General features: G+C 34.5%; 1 long non-coding RNA gene across 4 annotated transcripts in view; it reads left to right on the top strand.

Annotated features, from left to right (window-relative positions):
• The window catches only part of LOC309633122, a 210,986-nt gene that overhangs the window by 146,130 nt on the left and 46,277 nt on the right, over window positions 1-18,579 (top strand). For all 4 annotated transcript variants that reach the window (XR_014247314.1, XR_014247315.1, XR_014247316.1 and 1 more), the window contains one exon: window positions 1-133. This is a non-coding gene — a long non-coding RNA (uncharacterized lncRNA). The remainder of the gene's footprint in view (window positions 134-18,579) is intronic.

Genomic DNA, 18,579 nt, shown 5'->3' with positions numbered 1-18,579 from the left:
ACTGAAGATTGAAGAGTAGCAAAGGATATTTTGTCATGTGTGATAGTAACGCACCTGATTTCTGAGTAAAACGTGGCAATGTAAGGATATTCATTCTGTCAACTACAATGCAGAGGACTCATTTGATTCTCAGGTAAGGGAACAACATAATTTGTGCTAACCCTGGTTTATCACTTTTGGTGGGCTTCCAAAAGTCAATATTACATTGAGTGGTAAAAACGTCTCATTTGAATGAAAATGGATAACAAGTTTATTGTGAAAATATATAGTTGCAGTGTTTCGTAATCTTCCTAATAATAAGAACATTTGGTGAGAAGGTGTATATTAAAAATCCAGGGAAGATAATATTTTTTAAAGTTGAACTGTCTTTTTATGTTCTCTGTTTTTATACCTTTAATTTGTTTGCTTAACAAAGAAAGGCTGATGATAATTCTTTATCAGGTAGAGCAGAACCTGTCATAGGAAAGTAAGTATGCCTAGCCTGAACTATATTGAAAGAGTGATGAGAATTTGCCTAGAGGCCTAGGAAGTAACTTGATTTTTTTTGTTTTGTTTTGTTTTCTAGCCTTGGGGAATGATTCATGGGGAGAAAAGGGGAGGTGCAGAAACAGAATATGGAAACATTGACAAACTAGTGTTAATGAAAAATTAATCAGTTGATCTAAGAAAGAAATGGAAATTTTTATTTGAGCCAAATTTGAGGATTATAACCCGGGAAGAGTATCTCAGAAAGCTCTAAGAATTGTTCCACCCCTTAGAATTCAAAGCACAGTTATGTAAGTTTTTTGAGACAGAGGGCTGTACATCAAATGATGTATTATTGACAGTTTACGTAATCCAGATCTAAGTGTCATCGTGGTAGGTCATGTGACCCCTTACAAGATCAAGAAGGAATGCTATCTTTTAAGAAGCTGTCTTGATGCTAGGAGAATGTTGCACTTTACGGTTGTGCAGGTATTCCTGCTGCTGGGGGAGGCTTGGGCGATGCATAATACAGATACACAATGCACAGTGGGGGGAGAGAGGAGGCCAAAGGGCAGAGAAGAATTTTTTTGTTTAAATTTTTCTTGCCTTGTCATAAAATATGAATTTTACTTCACACCAGACAATTGAAGAGAGAGTAGAAGGGATCAGGTACTGTTTTACCATCTCAGTCACTAAGAACAGTAGCCTCACCTGATTACAATTTTCTGCTCTTTTCTTCTCTATCCCAAACTTACAAATGAGAAAACAAAGGCTCAAGGAGATGAAGTTAGTTTAGTAAGATCGTTTAATTTCTGCGTGGTAAAGATGTGTTTTTCATTATAGCTTGCCAAGCAATTTTTAATCTGACATGATAGTTATATGACAAAAAGTATTTATTTTCATGAAAAAGATACTTTTACCATGTAACATTTTAACTTCTAAAAATGTATTACTTACTTTGTTCTCTGATTTTAGAACTTCTAATTTTAACTGAATATAAAAAGAAAAATAGAAAAAGAATAACCATTTAAATGGACCTGTCAAACTATTACATGAATATGTACAATGTACCATGTTTCATGCATTATATTATAATATAATGATATATAATTATGTCAGGTATGATTTATTATATTAAATAAGTTTGTCTATACAAAATGTTACCTGAAAACTGGGTCCATCTCTTGGTGGGTGTCGAGCCAAAAGACACAACCAAGCCAAAGAGCAGGAAAAGGAAGAATTTATTACTTGCAGCAAGTAAGGAGAACACCAGGGATCTTTCCCAAAGCAGCATCTCCCCGAACTGCAAAATTTTGGAATTTTTAAGCTAAGTGTACATGCATACTTATAAAGGGGCTTGGGCATTGTATGCATGTTCGTGAAGGGGCTTGAGCAGAGAAAAATTCAGCATAGAATTGGGGCAAAGGTGGACAGAGTCCAAACTTCAGTTGACTGAAGTCAGAAATGGTCATCATCATCATTCCATCTTCCACCTGGTTGGGGGTCTTAGTTCCTGCAGAGCTCAAAGATATGTATCAGATTGTTATGTATATCCCTTGAGGAGGAACTAAGAATGTTTTATCACTGAACTATTGTTTCTTAACTGCTTTTCCTTTGTTCCTGCCTTCCCTCACTTCTCTTAAGATCATTAATTACTGAGACCCATTCAAGGGCAAGCACTGTGGCCAAGCTTAGATCACAAAATGCCTTGAGCCAAAAATGGCTTCTCTTATCTTATCTATCTTATCTTCTCTTATCTTATCTATCAAGATAGCCCATGCCTGGTCTCTTTCTCTGTGGACCCACTACCCCATCTGCTTACAATACCTCAAAGGGAGGAGGGTGAAGTTAGTAGAGTTTTAGATGCTGGATTCCTAGGGTGACCTTGAGAGAGACTGGTCAGATTGTGTAACCTAGGGAGTTGCTGGAACTATTGGAGGTCTTTATCTTTAGGATTTACGAATCCATGTGGAATTATTGTTTATCAGTTTACCTGTGGTTTTATCGAAACTAGAAGGGTCTAAATAAACCAGTGCTAAAAGAATGAGAGTTTAGATGGTGTGTGATAAACATAATTTTATCTGGCCCCCTTTATTCTGTGATTCAGGATACACTTTGCAACATGTGGTTTCTGTTCCAATTCTCATTTATTCTTCCACAGCCACTATGCCAGCAAATTTTCCCCTTTCTCACCACTGACAAAATTTATAACTGAGTGTAAGTCATTTAAATCCCCTTGAATCAGTGCTTTGGTTTATATAAGAAAAATCTTGGAGCTGATGTTCAACAAACTCCTTATACTTCTGAGTTTGAAATACTGACGTCTAGAGACTAACTTTTAAGCATCTGTCCTTAAACATAAAGGAGAGGCTAAATTTTGTGTCAACTCAGCTTTAACTATCATCATCTCAAATGCCACACTGGAAAAATTGTATAAATGTGATTTTTAAGTATAAAAAATAGAAAATGCAAAATTCTTATTTTCCAAATATTCACTAAAAATTTAAAAAGAAATTGCAATATAAAATCATAGTAGGGCTTCCCTGGTGGCACAGTGGCTAAGAATCCACCTGCCAATGCAGGGGACACGGGTTCAAGCCCTGGTCCGGGAAGATCCCACATGCCGTGGAGCAACTAAGCCCGTGCGCCACAACTACTGAGCCTGCGCTCTACAGCCCGCAAGCCACAACTACTGAGCCCACGTGCCACAACTACTGAAGCCCGCGCGCCTAGAGCCCGTGCTCGGCAACAAGAGAGGCCACTGCAATGAGAAGCCCGCACACCACAACGAAGAGTAGCCCCCGCTCGCCGCAACTAGAGAAAGCCCACACGCAGCAATGAAGACCCAACGCAGCCAAAAATAAATAAATAAAATAAATTTATTTTAAAATAATAATAAAAAAATAATAATAAAATCATAGTAGCTTTCAAACATGGTGAATTTGATATTAAATCTACTCATTAAATTAGAAAAACAGTTGCTATAATGAAACTATTGATTCAAATGAATATTCATCCCCTTTTTCAGATATCAAAAGAATCAAAGCAACCACAAATGAAATAGAAAACTGACACATTGTTTTACTAGTTGTCTTAGTCTGCTCACACTGTCATTACCATAGACTCGATAGCTTAAACAAAATTTATTTTCTCACAGTTCTGGTAGCTGGAAAGTCCAAGATCAATGTTCTGGCAGCATTCAGTTTCCAGTGAGAGCTCTCTTCCTGGCTTGCATGCGGCCACCTTCTCTCCATGTCCTTATAAGGTAGAGAGAGAGAGCTCTGGTATTGAACCCGTGCAACGCAGATTGGGACTTGAACCCATGGTCTTTTAACTGAGGTCGCATACCTGGTCTCAGAACTTAATGAAGCTCCGGTTCTTGATGTCTCATCACAGAAAGAATTCAGTGAAAGACAAAGTGATAGGTAAGAAGTGCATTTATTAGAGAGAAACACACTCCACAGACAGAGTGTGGGCCATCTCAGAAGGCGAGAGCGGCCCCAGGTTATGGGGTTGTCAGTTTTTTGGGGGGTGGGTAATTTCATAGGCTAATGAGTGGGAGGAGTATTCCAGCTATTTTGGGGAAGGGGTGGGGATTTCCAGGAATTGGGCTACCGCCCACTTTTTGACCTTTATGGTCAGTCTTGGAACTGTCATGGCACCTGTGGGTGTGTCATTTAGCTGATGTGTTACAATGAGCGTATACTGAGGCTCAAGGTCTAATGGAAATTGACTCAACCACCATCTTGGACCTATTTGGTTCTAATCAGTTTATGTCTTGTCCTCGGGCTATGTTATTCTTTTAAAGGTTGTGCCCTGCCCTCTTCCCTCCTGTTTCAGTATCTCTTCCTCTTCTTATAAGTCCTCCATCTCTATTGGATAGGGCCTCACTCTTATGATATTTAACCTTTATCACCTCCTCACATGCCCTGTCTCCAAATACAGTCATGTTGGGGGTTAAGACTTCAACACAGAAATTTGGAGGGGACACAGTTCAGCTGAGCACTAGTAAACCCCAAATAATTTACTTTCAATAAAACATTATATTCTGTATAAAGAATACAAATGCTTTGTTACTTTTATCTCATGAAAAAATAAATCTACATAAAATGGAGGGAATTCCATTGTCTTCACAGTGCAGCCCTTTCCCTTTCCATTGAAAAGAGGTCCTCTATGAGGAGAGTGAGAAATTCCTTGAACTGGACTGGTAAAATCTGCCTCTTCTCTGTTTCATTTCCACCTCTGACCTGTTCATAGATTATCTTGGTAGGATGCCTGATGGGGTTGGCTTTGAGTGATATGACCTTCAGCACTTCCTTAAATATGAACATAAAAAGGATCAGCTTCTAGCAGTTTAAAGTGAAGTCAAGCAAACTACCAAAAAAAAAAGACAGTTTAACTTAAAATTTTACTCAACAGTTTACTCAAAATTTCTAGTTTTTTTTTAAGACTTACCACAGCCTAATTTAAATGAACAGACTCCTGTATTGTTCACTTTCAATTAGCTAATTATTGGCTAGAAAGAAGTTTCCTGGCTTTCATCCCATTTCAAATAATGTAAAAGCTCCACTATGAGAAAATATGAATGGCTTACTTAATTTCCAAAATCATTATTTCATTTATTTTATTCAATATAGTTGGGCTTATTTTGAATAAGCTTAAAAATCTAGTTTATTGCTTCTACATGCAGCTGTATTTTTTAAAAAACTTAGTTTATGATGTGGTTTTATTAATTTGATTTTTAGTTTTCTTGTCATAAATAGGAATTCTCTAAATACTGATATATAATCTTTCTACTTGGTCCAAAATAGGTTAAAACAAAACAAAACAACAGTCATCTTTTAATTTCTACTGCTCTAACAAGGGACATATTTTAATTTATGCTTTTTTTTTCTTCCTTGTAAGTGGAATTATTTCTTGTAATGTTTTAGCATGGACACGTTTCTCTCATCCATCACTTTCTTTTTCCTAATTGCGGGAGCCCATCCCAACCCCTTCCCTTTAGACAATCCTGATTAACAACTTAGTGTATGTCCATGTGTATTTTTCTCCACATTTTAATAATCTTTATAGATCATATATATTAATATACATACTCATACACACATATTCAGAGTTGGGTTTTTCATACTGCTTTTACTTTTGTTTTTCGTTACCCTGAGCAATTCTGCCATATATATCTTTATGTATAAGCTCTTACAAATTGTTTTTTGTTTGTTCATTTGCTTGTTTTTGTGCCTCTACAGAATAGCTTTCTAGGAAAGGAATAGCTTTTTAAAAATTTTAGTAGATATTATCAGATTCTCATATTACATATCAATATAGAGACTTCTGGAACAGACGGCTAAAAAGGTAAATCGCATTACAGTTCAACGAGCAATCTAAGAGAGTACCTTATACCGCATATCCATACCAGCATTAGGTTTTAGAGCATTTTAAAATGTTCTCGGGTTAAATCGTTGTTATATTGATTTCTATTTCCCTGGTAATTAGTGAATTTCCTTTTTCCCAAGTGTATTAGTCATTTGGATTTGCTTTTGGTACATTGTGTATTCATATCTTCTGTCCATTTTTATATTGTATGTTTTGTCTTTTTTCTTGTCATTTTGTAAAAACTCTTTGTGTATTGCTGAAACTCGTTGCCTGCTATTTGCATTGCCATTTTTTTCAGATATATCATGTGTCTATTGATCTTGCATGTTATTTTGTTTTTGCCCTACAAATGGCTTAAATTTTATTTAGCAAAACTCTGAGTTTCTAGATACTCTAGGTTTCTAATATTATACATTAACTATCTAGATTTTCTTGCAGTATTGTAAGAAAACATTTGGCGTTTATATTCAACTAATGTTAATTTTTGTAAATAGTGTGAGACAGAGATCTGTTTTAAATTTTTTCCAGGTTGATACATTGCTGTTTCAGCACTGCTTATTAAATAAATAGCCCATACTTTTTCTCATTGAATGCGTCTATACAGTTGTATTAACTTCATTATTTTGATAAGGTATTCAATATAATATAGCATCCAAAAACACAGTGTTTAAAGCTGTTTTTGCAAAAAGTATTTGTTTATTTAAGGTTGCTTGTCCTCTAATGTACTAATGCAAGTTGGTAAGTGTGAAGATGGGATTCATAAATTCTATCTCCTTGCCATATGAGTACAATTCTTCTGAATTTGATGTGTATAGTAAACAAACTTAGTATTTCTACCATGCCAGTATTTCAGCCTTGTCAACCATAAAATCATTCATTTTTGCAAGCATTTAAATTATTTTTGTCACATATATACATATATGAGGATATATATCTTTATGCATATATGCATATTATGTAAACATATACATTTTGGTATATTGGATTGGCCAAAAAGTTCATTCGGGGTTGTACATATTATGGAAAAACCCAAATGAACTTTTTGGCCAACCCAATATTTGTGTGTGTGTGTGTTTGATATACTGTGTCTCCCAAGACTAGGTACAAATGAGATTTGTGATGCTTTGACTCATATACAATGTGTACACCTACTAATTCTATGGGTAAAGCAGAAAGAAAGAACATTTAGGAAGGCTGTATGTGTCATACATTAAACCTTTGAATTTAGATATTTAGATAGTCTGTGTTTGGATCTATGTTGTGCTACTTAATGAGCTGTGTGATCTTAGGCTCCTTAACTGCATTACATCTAAATTTTCTCATCTGTAAAAAAGAGATAACAAGTATTGAATAAGTGTGCGTTAAAAATTTAATAAAATATCTGGCTTCTATTAGTTGTTCAATATATAGTATTTCCTTTTTCTCCCTTTTGTTCCAGAGTATATTCAGTATAGTAATCTATAAAATTAGAAGAGGGATATAACCGCAAATCTCTCTTCTACTTAACTCTTTCACTCTAAACAGTTGATTCTGTTTCTCTGTTTACTTGTCTTGTCGAAAGTGAGAAAGATCAAGAAATACATAGAAGGTCCGTGATTTGCTTTCATTGCTACATTAATGCATTTATACCTTTCAGTGTCTATTTCTCTTCTTTGCTTCCTGAGTACCCAGTCTCTACTTCTTCCCACTAGCCAATGGCAGCACTTTGGACTCTGGTCAAGCCCATTCTCATTTATTCCTCTCAAATTCCTCATGTCCTAATAGCTTCCTACATGTTTTTGTATCAAAAGGTAGGTTGATATATAATTTTACACTCATTTTAAATTTTCACAATCATCCTGAGAAGTAAGTATTATTATTATATCAATTTTACAAAAGAGACTATATGACTGGTCCAAGATCACCAAACCAAAAAATAGCAAAGCCAGGATACAAACAAAGACTTTCTGATTACAAATTACATGTACTTTCTGCTGTCCCTTATTTGTATATGACTATTCAGCATATGTCTGAATTAAGATGATAATGATTAAGAATCAATTAATGCAGAATTTTCCAAAATTTAACTGATTTGAGTCAACATTTAATAGATTTATTTGGTCACAGAAATAAATGTGTGTGCATGAGTGTAAATCAATTACTTTACATCTCAACAAATACTTTTAATATTTTACCCCTAATTAAAAAAAATATATATTTCAAAAAGAGGTCAAATAGGTTTAAATGTAGAAATATTTCAAATGCCACAAGAGAGTGAGAAACTAGAGTAAAAACTAGAGGTTAGAATTGCTATTTATGGAAGGAACACCTTTACCAGGGCCACCTATAGCTCTCAAAATGTCACTGGTCCTGGTAATTTGACATCTCAGATAGTCCCTCACTTTACGATTCCACGTACTCAAATATAAGATACTACATTTATTTTATACAGAATAGCATGCACTCTTCTTTGGCAAAGTATCATGAAAATGCATATTTTTATTAGAGTTGCGAAATTTAGCAAATAAAAATACAGAGTGCCCAATTAAATTTAAATTTCAGAGAAACAACAAATATTATTTTTAATATAAGGATGTGCCGTGCAATATTTGGGACACACTTATAATAATGAGTATTCATTTTTTTTTATTTGAATTCAAATCTAACTGGGCATCTTATGCTTTATCTGGCAACTCCTATTTCTATATATCTATAATAATACTACAGCTAAAAAAAAACTCATATTGATGTTCAAAACAATAGTAACCACTAACATCTAAACAGGATCATCACATTGCAGAAACCTATTTTTTAAATTGTGGTAAAACACACATAACATAGAATTTATCATCTTAACCATTTTTAAGTATATAGTTCTGTAGTGTTAAGTATTTTCACATTGTACAATCAATCTCCAGAACACTTCTCAACTTGCAAAACTGAAATTCTGTTCCCATTGAGCAACTCACCATTCCTGCCTTCATCCAGCCCCTGTCAACCACCTGTCTACTTTCTGTCTTTTATTTGATCACTTTAGGTACCTCATATAAGTGGAATCATACAGTATTTGTCTTTTTGTGACTAGGTTATTTCACTTAGCATAGTCTTCTCAGGGTTCATCCATGTTGTATTATGTGTCAGAATTTCCTGAGTTTTTAAAGGCTGAATAATATTCCATTTTTACTTATCCATTCATCTGTCAAGGGACACATGGGTTGCTTCCACTTTTTGGCTATTGTGGACATTGCTATAGGGTTGGTGTCTTAGTCCCTTCAGGCTGCTATAACAAAATACCATAGACCTGGTAGCCTAAAAACAACAAAAATATATTTTTCACAGTTCTGGAGGTGGGAAGTCTGAGCTCAGGGTACCAGCATGATCACGCGAGGGCCCTCTTCCAAGTTGCAGACTTTTCATCATGTTCTTACATGACGAAAGAAACTGGGGAGCTCTGTGAGGTCTCTTTTATCAGATCACTAATCCCATTCATGAGGATTCTACTGTCAACCCATTTATCTCCCAAAGGCCCCAGCTCCTAACACCATCACACTAGGCATTAGGATTCTAACAGGTGAATATTGGAGTGACACAAAAATTCAAACCATAGTGATTGCTTTTTTCTGAGGCTGTTCTCCTTGGCTTGCAGATGGCCATCTTCTCCCTGTGTCTTCACATGATCTTTCCTCTGAGTAGATAGGTGTCCTAATTTCCTCTTTGTTAAAAACACCAGTCATACTAGATTAGGGTCTAACTGATTTTAATTTAATTGCCACTTGAAAGACCCTATATGCAAATATAATCACATTTTAAGGTCCTGGAGGTTAGGAATTCAACATATGAATTTGGAGAAACACAACTTAGTCCATAATAGGTGGAATTGCTGGATCATATGGTAGTTATATTTTTAATTTTTTGAAGAAACTTCATGTACTTTTCATAGCAGCTGCACCATTTTTCATTCCCACCAACAGTGCACAAGGGTTCCCTTTTCTCCACATCCTTGACAACACTTGTTATATTTGGTTTTTAATAGTAGACATCCTAATGGGTGTGAGGAGGTATCTCTTTGTGGTTTTGATTTGCATTTTCCTAATGTTGAGCATCTCTTTATGCACTGGTAGGCCATGTGTATCTCCTCTTTGCAGAAATATCTAATCAAGTCCTTTGCCCATTTTTTAATTGGATTGTTTTGTTGTTGAGTTGTAGGATTTCTTTCTGTATTCCAGATATTGACTCCTTATCAGATAAGTGATATGCAAATATTTTCTTTCATTCTGTAGGTTACCTTTTCACTCCACTGATTGCATCCTTTGAGGCACAAAAATTTTTACATTGATGTAATCTAATTTATCTATTTTAACTTTTGTTGCCTATGCTTTTGGTGTCATATCAAAGAAGCCATTTCAATGTCCAATGTCATGAAGTTTTTCCCCTATGTTTTCTTCTAAAAGTTTATAATTTTAGCTCTTAAATTTAGGCCTTTGAACCATTTTGAGTTAATTTTTGTATATGATGTAAGGTAAGTATCCAACTTTATTCTTTTGTATGGGAATATTCAGTTTCCCTAACACTATTTGTTGAAAAGACTTTCATTTCCCATTGAATAGTCTTGGCACTTTTATCAAAGATCATTTGACCTTATAAAGGAGAATGTATTTCTGGGCTCTCTATTCTATTCCATTGATCTGTATGTGTATCTTTACTCCAGTGCCATACTGGTTTAATTACTATAGCTTTGTAATAAGTTTTGAAATCAGGAAGTGTGAGCATTTCAACTTTGTTCTTCTTTTTTCAAGATTTGGTAGTTATTTGAGGTCCCTTGAGATTCCTTTGAATTTTGGGATAGATATTTCTATTTCTGCAAAAAAAAAATACCATGGTATTTTGATAGAGATTGCATAAGTCTATTTTTTTGATGGATAGTTATTCTATTCTTTATTTTCCAATATACTTCCTAGAAATTAGAGTCATTTCTAATTTTATTACTTTGGATATTATTTCTCAGTGGGAGGTAGAATGATAAAGACATTACCATGCAGCAAGAAGTAGCACTTCTGAGAAGGATAGCATAAAGAGAAAAATAAAAGACTTGGTATACAAGTTACAAAAGTTAGGAAAAAGTGGGTATAAATGTGTATAGTCTGCTTAGGCTGCCATTACAAAATATCACAGAGGTGGTGGCTTAAACAACGGAAATATATCTTCTCATATTTCTAGAGAGTACAGGTGCAAGATCAAGGCATCTTCAGGACTGGTTTCTGGTGAGGTCTCTCTTCCCAATTTGCGTCTTGCTGTGTCCTCACATGGCCTTTCCTCTGTGCTTAAAGAAAGAGATGGTGAGTTCACTCATGTCTCTTCTTTTCTTGTAGGGACACCAGTCCTATTGGATTAAAGCTCCATATGACCTCATTTAACCTTATGACCTCATTTACCCTTAAAGACCTTAACTTTTTTTTTTTTTAATCAGTCATCAATTTTATACACATCAGTGTATACATGTCAATCCCAATCGCCCAATTCAGCACACCACCATCCCCACCCCACCGTGGTTTTTCCCCCCTTGGTGTCCATACATTTGTTCTCTACATCTGTGAAAAGACCTCATCTTGAATTATAGTCACATTGGGTTTTGGGCTTCAACATATGAATTTGAGGGTTGGGGGAATTCAGTTCATAATAACATGGATTGGAAAATAGGGAATAAGAATGGTATGTCACTAACAGATAGTGACAGCCTCTTGTTGAATGGCCACCTGTGCTGTTTTGGACAGAACTGGCAAAATAGAGTCATAATAGATTTCCAGAGTCTAGTATTAAATTAAGAGAGTTCATACAGTGTCCAAAGTTGTGAAAAACTAACCTTTGTGAATGAAAAGACTACCTTCACTCATTCAATGGCATTTTAAAAATTACACACAATCATTCTTTACTTTTTGAAAATAAACAAGTAGGATGAAAACATTTATATATCCAGACATTCAGTTTACATTTTGAAGACTGGATTCTAAGGCACTGAGTGAGATTACAGTAATACTTTTCATTTCCTTCAATTTAAATAAATTTTAAATTATTTTAATTTAATTTAATAAAGCTTCCTGAAAAATAAAAAACACTGAGTCTTTATTAACATTGCAGTGAAAAAATGTAAGCCAGTGTATAAATCACCTGGATGCCAGAGTGATGATTTATTTTTAAAATAAAATTGCTCTAGCCTCTCCATAATCTCTTAACTTCCAAAAAAGTAAAGCAAAAGTTTAAAACAATTAGAAGAACTACTTAGAATTTTGGAGTGACACTATATATGAATGAAATTTCAAAATTCTTATTTAAACACAAATTGACATTTTTACCATGATAAAATATGAGAAGACTACATCCTAGAGAAATAACTGTCTTCTAAAATTATATCAAATAACTATGCTATTTCAAGCAACACCGCATAAGTCGGAACTCTTCACGGGTTTTCAAACAGCCTTTAAAACCACCATTTTCTTCACCAAGATTATGAATTTAAAATAGTATTTACCAATTCTTTCTTAAATAATATTAAGTTCACCGTATCACAATTTATTATGTATTTATCTAATTACTTATTATATTCTATTTATTCTTTTTAAAACATTAACAGCTTGAGTTTAAACCATTCCCAACTATTATTTGGAAATTATGTCTGCTTGAAGTCAAGTGGTTCACTATTTGGAGTGACAATAATTTTGAAAACTCACTGATAATAAGTTCCAGCTTCACTACTTTTGGAAGCAAGTTAATTTCCATCTATTTCACTGCCAGAGGTAGCAAATTTTAGGCAAGGGCAGCTGACTTGCAAGTAGGACATTGTATAACAAGAGTATTAGCATAAGAAGATGGTGGATTATAGCCATAATGTGAATTAAGACCTGGGAGATGTTCCAAATCTATCACTTCCAACGCATGTGACTTTGGGGAAATAATTTAAATTAATTATCCTTGATTTTTCTTTTAACTATTAAAATGGAAATGGTGAAATAAAATTAAATAAGTAAAATCAAATTTTAAAATGATGGTAATATTTTCCTATCTATTCAAAGAGATGTTGTAAGGACCAAATGACTGTGAAAATGCCTAGAATAGAGAATTTAAAATAGAATTTATTGAAGAATGTTATATAAAAACTTTACATGTGCTTTAAAGACACATGGAGTTATAGTTCTAATTTTTGGTTAAGATAATTTTTGTTCCTAGGACAATATTTTGATATATATGAGAAGCCAGTAAGTTTCATCTGGCATGCAGAAATGATGTCTTTTTCAGTTTTGCCAAATGTTCAGTATTTGAAAATCTGATATTCCTTTATATCAATCGTCCAATGTTCAGCAATTCATCCTCAAAATTATATATATATTATATATATATAGTGGTATACTATATACCACTGGGTAAGAACGATATGGAAATGGCCAGAGTTACCACCTCCCTTTGATTTAATCTTAAATAAACATATTAGTTGCAGATAACTAGGACTACACTTTATCAGATTTTTTTTAAATAACAAAAATATATACCAGAAAACAGAAAAACCTGCATTCTTATCTCCCTTCTGTGACTCACCCTTCTTGTATGACTTTGGACTGCTCGTCTGACCTTTTGGATACTTGGCAAAGTCTATTCAAAAATGGGAGAATATATCATGATTCATATCTCAAAAGAAACAGTATTCTCTTAAGCTTCCTTCAAATATTAAGATGCTTAAAATCAGTATAAAACATCTGTCTAAAACGTCTACATATTTCAAAAGAAAGTTTTCTACAAATTTAATTCCTTACTTCTTGTATTAAAAAGAGGCTATATTATTGAAGAAGAGGTATTCTTGTGTTACATATTCATAAAACAAGTAATTTCTATACTGCCTGTGGGACATTAGCCATAAGGAAATACAATATTATTAAAACATAAAGAAAATTAAAAATAAGCAAAAAGTGCATTTTAAATTTTAAATTAGTTTATTTGATTGCACAATACACATTAAACCTGAGAACTATCTGACAAGTTAAGTTTACAAAGTGAGATTAGCTCTGTTCCAGTGACATGTAATTTTGATAAAGTAAGTGATTAAGTTCCTTATATTTAGTGGAAGGGAAACTGTTCTGAAAGTAGTAGGTGGGATCATTGTAATTCACATATAAATTATTTTGTTTATAATAAAATGCAGCTGAAGCAAGATAAGGCTGAATCAGTTACCAACATATGTTCTCGCATCTCTTGGGCAGTCATTTCTGGAGGGTGATTAGCAAACTGGAAAGTTTTAATTTGAATTGGCCAAGTTTCTAAAACTGGATCATGAACATATGTGGTCAAATGGCAGTCCCCTGAGATCAGGAATCACTTATTCCAATTTTACATTATCTAGTATCTTAACAAAGTTGCATATTTGATCTGCAGTTTGCAGTTTTCCAGAATTATTATCAAAATGATAAGACCAGGGGAATAAGCTTACATAATTAGTATTCTGACTTTGGCATTGTAAGAAAAACAAGTTGTGGAGAAAAGCAAAAAATGGAGAGACATGATATTTTGCCTGATTTTGCCATTTCTATCTGTGTGAAAAATTTGCCCTCTCATTCTCATATGATTAATGACTAAATCTTTTTTGTGCCCTTCAACTCCTCATTTTGTGGGCCTTGGTATCATCACCGCTGAATTGAGGAAACTCATTTTTGGATTATTGAGAAAAGCAAATGAGCTAATAAATGTTACATGCTTAGCACAGTACCTAACTCGTAATTTCTCGAAAAAGGTTAAAAATTAGTATTAATAGCAGGCACTCAATCAACATTAGTTCTCTTCAAAACCCTTATTACCTAATCCCCCAAATTTTAGTTTCTCTTCTTTACATTATATTAAATATTATATCAGCGATCAGTACGTACCATGGTACTTTAATTTTGCCATGAGCCTATTATTTTAAAGAATCCCAAGAATGTATGGAGGACACCAAAATTCTATTAATTAAATGAGGAATGAACCATGAACTAAAGAAGCTGAATCTATAAGATTAAAGGAATAGATGTTACACTAAAAAAAAAAAAAAAAAAAAAAAAAAAAGTCAGAAGTTGAAATAAGCTGTTTTTCAGCCTTTGAAGTGGCCTTTCTTAAAAACTAGTTATTGGCTATTTTGTCCTATGTAGGTGTTTTCACACCTGAGGTCTCATAAAGGATATCTCATTTATCAAGTATAAACATAAGTGTCTGATAAGTTGTTTTTAAACCTGCTTTGATGAGGTGGACACTGGAGAGTCACACACACAAAAAAAATGTGGAATTTTTTGTCTTAGTCTATAATTGAAAAGAAAATCTGTAAGTTATACACACAACCATTTTCCCAGTTACATAGTTAAAAATGGCTGCTTTGACTCCGGCTTCAAGAAAAAAAAATCCTAAGTAGTCTTGTTGGTCATTAGTACCCTATGCATCTCTGCTTAAAGTCCTTTTAGGGGTTTCCACCTCAGGACGCAGGATGAAAGAGTGAGCATATTCATATCTCTAACCTTCCACCAAAAGTCTTCCAGAATTACAGAAAATATACCTACCCCTCCAAGGAAAACAGCAACAACAAAACCTTATCAGTTCCATAAAGAAGAAAAGGAAAAAGCCTTGGAATAGAATATTTGAGAAAATGCCAAATAATAGGTTAGAACTAATAGGCAACAGAATAGAGGCAAAGTAAATACAAAAGATGACTACACACTGCAGCATTTGATGATGCCATTAGCATCATCAGAATGAACCTATCTGAATGAGGGTGTAGAGGCCTGAGATCAAGGTGAACTGATCTGCTGTGTTAACTCCAGAGCAGCCATCAGATTCTGGAGAACAAGGAGAAAACGTCGGGCAGGTGACTAAATATACCTGTTGCCTCAGTTTCCAGGGAATAATTATATCTACCTCTGGCGTTATGGTTAGTGTAAGTGAATTAGTAGGCATAAAGTATTTATTATTGCTGTTATTATTGTTATCTTAGATACAAGGCTTTTCCTGCTGTGTTTCTTAACTTTCTAAGTAGTTAATATTTTAGTCAGGGTAGTTATTTATTTCTATTTCATTGGAAAATGATAAGAATATAGAAATACTATTACATTTTATAAACCACCATTTACATATTAAAAGTGTATGCTATCTGCTTGAGTGATAATGTCTATTAAATACATTTTATTAATCAACATTTTCATTTTTTAGTCTAGCTTATGGGTGTTAATGCTATCACAATATGGTCTTTTTTCTTTAATTTCTATTAGAGTATAGTTGATTTACAATGTTGTGTTAGTTTCTGCTGTACAGCAAAATGAATCAGTTATACATAGACATATATCCACTCTTTTTAAGATTCTCTTCCCATATAGGCCATTACAGAGTTTGAGTAGAGTTCCTCATGCTATACAGTAGGTCCTTATTAGTTATCTATTTTATATACAGTGGTGTGTATATGTCACTCCCAATCTCCCAATTTATCCCTCCCCTGCTTTTTCCCCCTGGTAACCATAAGTTTCTTTTCTACATCTGTGACTCTGTTTCTGTTTTGTAAGTTCATTTGTATCATTTTTTTAGATTCCACATATAAGAGATATCATATGATATTTGTCTTTCTCTGTCTGACTTACTTCACTCAGTATGACAATCTCTGTGTCTATCCTTGTTACTGCAGATGGCATTATTTCATTCTTCTTTATGGCTGCATAATATTCCATTGTATGTAAGTACCACATCTTCTTTATCCATTCATCTGTCAATGGACATTTAGGTTGCTTCCATGTCTTGGCTATTGTAAATACGTAGTGCTGCTATGAACATTGGGCTGCATGTATCTTTTTGAATTATAGTTTTGTCCTGGTATGTGCCCAGGAGTGGGATTGCTGGATCATATGGTAGTTCTATTTTTAGTTTTTTAAGGAACCTCCTTACTGTTCTCCATAATTGTTGTACCAATTTACATTCCCACCAACAGTGTAGGAGGGTTCCCTTTTCTCCACACCCTCTCTAGCATTTATTGTTTGTAGACTTTTTCATGATGGCCATTCTAACCAGTGTGAGGTGATACCTCATTGTAGTTTTGTTTGTTTTTTTTAATAGTAATCTTTTATTTATTTATTTATTTATTTATTTATTTATTTATTTATTTATTTATTTATTTTTGGCTGTGTTGGGTCTTTGTTTCTGTGCGAGGGCTTTCTCTAGTTGCGGCAAGCGGGGGCCATTCTTCATTGTGGTGCGCGGGCCTTTCACTGTCGCAGCCTCTCTTGTTGCGGGGCACAGGCTCCAGACGCGCAGGCTCAGTAGTTGTGGGTCACGGGCCTAGTTGCTCTGCGGCATGTGGGATCCTCCCAGACCAGGGCTCGAACCCATGTCCCCTGCATTAGCATGCAGACTCTCAACCACTGCACCACCAGGGAAGCCCCTCATTATAGTTTTGATCTGCATTTCTCTGATAGTGATGTTGAGCATATTTTCACGTAATGCTATCACAATATGTTTTAATTTGCACTTCCATGATCATGAATGATGTTGTGCATCTTTTCATGTGCTTATTGGCCAATGGTCATTCTCTCTGGGATATTTTTGTTCAAATCTTTAAATTGTTTTTGTGTTACTTATCTGTCTCTTATTGATTCATAGAAGTTCCATATACCTTTTACATGCAACTACTTAGTGGTATATAGATACAAACTTTCATGATTTTATTCTTGCCATTTGGTGGGCAAAAAATTTCTTATTTTTAATTGAGTACAACTTATGAATCTCTTATTTTATGCTCAATATTTTTGTGTCCTATTCAAGAAATCTTTACCCTCTTCCCCAAGATCATAAAGATACTCTCCTATTTTATCTTCTAAAAATGTACTATGATATCTTTCATAGTTAGTCTATATCAATCTAGAATTGACTTTTATGCCCTTTGTTCCATATGGATATTCAACTCACCTAACACTACTTCTTTAAACCTGCCCTTTCCTTGTTTTCATTGATCATTGCAATGATCTTTTTGTAATAAATTGAGGCCCAGTATAGTCTCTCTTTCTCTCTCTCTCTCTCTAACTTTGTTCTTTAAGATTTCCCAGGCTATTCCTGGTCCTTTGCATTTCCATATAAATTTAAAAATCGGCCTATAAATTTACACACACACACACATACACACACAATTGCTGGAATTTAAACTAGAATTGCATTGAATCAATAAATCAATTTAAGGGAAATTAAAAATTATACAAGACTGATTTTTCAAATCTGTGGACATGGTATATTAACATTCCATTTATTTAGGTCTTAAATTCCTCTCAGTAATGTTTTATAGTTTTCTGTGTAGAGACTTTGAAGGTCTTTTGAAAGATTAATTCCTAATTTTTGTTTGCTATCATAAAAAGTAATGTTTTAAATCTTTATTTGTGGGACTTTCCTGGTGATGCAGTAGTTAAGAATCTGCCTGCCAATGCACGGGACATGGGTTCAAGCCCTGATCCGGTAAGATCCCACATGCCTTGGAGCAACTAAGCCCATGCGCCACAACTACTGAGCCTGCGCTCTAGAGTCCACATGCCACAACTACTGAGCCCACGTGCCACAACTACTGAAGCCCACGTGCCTAGAGCCCGTGCTCCACAACAAAGAGAAGCCACTGCAATGAGAAGGCCGCGCACTGCAATGAAGAGTAACCCCCACTCGCCGCAACTAGAGAAAGCTCGCGCACAGCAATGAAGACCCAGCGCAGCCAAAAAAAAAAAAAAAAAAAATCTC

This window comes from Balaenoptera borealis (assembly GCF_965194805.1).
Source record: "Balaenoptera borealis genome assembly, chromosome: 8".
NCBI classification, from domain to species: domain Eukaryota; kingdom Metazoa; phylum Chordata; class Mammalia; order Artiodactyla; family Balaenopteridae; genus Balaenoptera; species Balaenoptera borealis.
The sequence above is the reverse complement of the archived record's forward strand: the minus strand, read 5'-3'. Positions and strand labels throughout refer to the sequence as shown.